General features: G+C 32.9%; 1 long non-coding RNA gene across 2 annotated transcripts; it reads left to right on the forward strand.

Annotated features, from left to right (window-relative positions):
• Positions 1-812: 812 nt before the first annotated feature.
• Positions 813-2,572, forward strand: LOC118699469 (uncharacterized). Of its 2 annotated transcripts, none has more exons than XR_004982082.2 (2): positions 813-955; positions 2,409-2,572. It is a non-coding gene; the product is annotated as an uncharacterized LOC118699469 (long non-coding RNA). The 2 variants fall into 2 exon arrangements; XR_004982083.2 differs by having other exon boundaries at positions 813-920.
• Positions 2,573-2,873: the final 301 nt, after the last annotated feature.

Raw genomic sequence — 2,873 nt, forward strand, 5'->3', positions numbered from 1 at the left:
GAAGGTTTAGATATATATGTCTTACTCTAAATTAAATGAAAACTATTAATTTTAACTAGTGAACATAAAAAAGAATAATTTGGGCTGAAAATTGGAAAAGGATTGATTTTATAGGGAAAGTCAAATTTCTGGGAAATAATAGAAGTGTTTGTTTTTCACTAAGCCCCTCTCTTTACCAGAGCTGCAGACATCTGTAACAACTTCTTGAGGCAGAACGCAAATGTAATTGTGTGTCTTCTTAATGAGTTACAAAAACAATGGAATTCTGAATGGATATGGCAAGTAAATTTTATTTCTTCTCCATTTTCATGGATTTAATGAGAGTTTTATGGTTTTTATCACACACTAATGCGGATATCAACAGACAGCTAACATTCAAATATGTAATTGCCACAGAGGATAGTAGGAATCTGTAAATAAAATAGCAATGACCATTTGATTGAGTTTGTTTGTTTGGGTTTTTAAACATTTTTTAGTGCCTTCCTTGTTAACATTTCCTTTTAAACTGTATGTGCTGCAAATCTCAAAAATTGATGTTTATTAATTGCTTACATAAAAATATTACTTTCACCACAATGCTTCAAATACTCAGTAACATCAAAGTATCTGAATTATTTTGTTTCTCTGAAAATAAAAATAGAGTTTGGGGTGTTTGAGTGAATATATTCTAAACTATGTAAATGTAAGCAATTTATTAGATACATTTCTCTACCAATGTTTTAGTTTCCTTTAAAATGGTTTTCAACTTCATGCTTGTTTTCATATATTTACATGTGTTTATCTGTATATTATTTCAGGACTGTGAAAAGTCATCCTGAAACAGCTGTTTCCCATTACAGTGCTGCAACTGGCACTTTGGAAAATGCAGATACTTCACAGTTGTTCTGTTGCCATCCAGGACTTGTCTCAGGAACAATACAGTAAATATGTTTTTCAAGGAAGGCTGTTCCATAAAGTATGCTAGTATTTCAGCAGAAGCTTCCTTTTTCTTTCAGTTGTGTATGATGCCAGGGAGAATAACACACTGTCTTAGAGTACTTTTTATTTTGTTATGGTGTAGCTTGAATTGGTTATGGCCAGCTGTGTGCCTTAGTCTTGGATATTCATGCACAAAGGTTGTGACTGACAGCCAGGACTGTAGTTTCCAGTGTTGAAAAGCTGTGATAAATAAATGACACAGGATAGTCTATAAAATAATATTGTTATTGTGTTTGAAATGCCTACATTCTGCTTGCCTAAATAGGGTGATGTACTAACTGGACTGCATCACTTCATATCAATTCAGTATTCAGAGAGGGATGTAAAAAAAAATGAATTAAACATTCATTTACATTTTAAAATTAGTTTTCCTGGTTGTATGTGATAAAAACAAGGTTCTTTAACTTTTCCTGTAATGAATGTTCATTGCTGAATGTCAGCATTTGTGTTTCTGTTATATTTGGCTTCTGTAAGTCTTGGTGTGAGCTTGTGAACAAAAAAAATATCAAGCAGAATTTAGGTTTACTGCAGAATGTGAAGCTTAAATATGTTATCAGTAACTGGCTCCACAGAAGGAATTTGAAGTTTTAAGAGTTTCATTGACTGAGTCAGGAATCAAAACAAGTTACATTTGTGCTTTTAATCAAAAGTGGATGTGACTGCCTAAAGTTCAGATTTTAAACAGGCAGCCATATGAAAATTAAATACTCTAAATGTTTCAATGAGGAGATTTTTGAAAAAAAAACAACAAACCCCCAAGTATTTAAAGAAATTGATGAGTGAGAACTTTCTAAGAAAGAAAAGGCAGCACTCACATACATTGTTAAATATTACCCCATCTTAAAATATTCATGACATGTCACCCTGTAACAGTGAATTCAGGGAAAAAACATGCTTAGGAGCTCTCTGCATATCATAATACTTCTACCTTTTTATTTCTCTAGTTTCTTGTGCAATTTCTGGCCATTATTAAGATTCTGCTGCCCAATAATTATTAGTATAGGTCTCTAAAAATATGGCACATATAAGCAAGTATTTAGGTGAACTTACTATTACTTTATTACCCATATTAGCTATGGTGGGGTTTTTTTAACCTTTAAATTATCAGGAAGAAGGCAATTTATGATGTGTGATTTATGAAACAGCAAAATGGTGTTAATTCCTGTTTTCAGCAAAAGTGACTTTTAGTAAGGCCCAAAGGAACATGAATATTGCATAGCATACTTTTCAAAAATTACTTTAAAAATACACTTTAAGCCCTCAAATCTTTTAGGAAATTTTTAAAGTTCTACTGATTGTAAGTAATTTCTCAGCTGATAGAATCAAAGAGTGTTTCAAGTAGTTCAACCCTGAAGGTATTTATCTAAATTATGGTATTGAAAAATGTCATAGATGGTTCAATCTAATCAAAGGTACATTTTAACCCACAGTCCTGTCTGCAGCATTGACCAGCACTGGCTGTTTATGAAGGGGACAGAAGATTGTGCATTGAAATATGGAGCTTGAGAGCCAGACAGGGATTTGTATGAGGTATTTTCTCATCCAAAGGAATGTCATTCTCTGTTTAATCTTTATTAAAATGTATGCATAACTACTTCTTGAGTCTTGTGTACTTTTATTTTCTTAAATGTGCAATTGCTTTCATTGATGGGGCAATTTTATTTCCATCAGCATGAGAAGCACAGTAGAGGTGGCACTTATATGCTTCAAAGGGCAACTTTGCTAAAACCAAACTGACATCAAAGTAATTGTGTTTCAGTATTGTCAAAAGTCCTTTGCTTAATTTGAAGGCCCAACATAATTGTGCTCAATTTTTCTCTATTTCCCCATTGTCAAACTCTGCAGTACCATGCTCAGTCATACTGCACAGTGCTGACATCATTTCTCATTGCACA

Source organism: Molothrus ater, chromosome Z, assembly GCF_012460135.2.
Source record: "Molothrus ater isolate BHLD 08-10-18 breed brown headed cowbird chromosome Z, BPBGC_Mater_1.1, whole genome shotgun sequence".
In the NCBI taxonomy this organism is placed as follows: Eukaryota; Metazoa; Chordata; class Aves; order Passeriformes; family Icteridae; genus Molothrus; species Molothrus ater.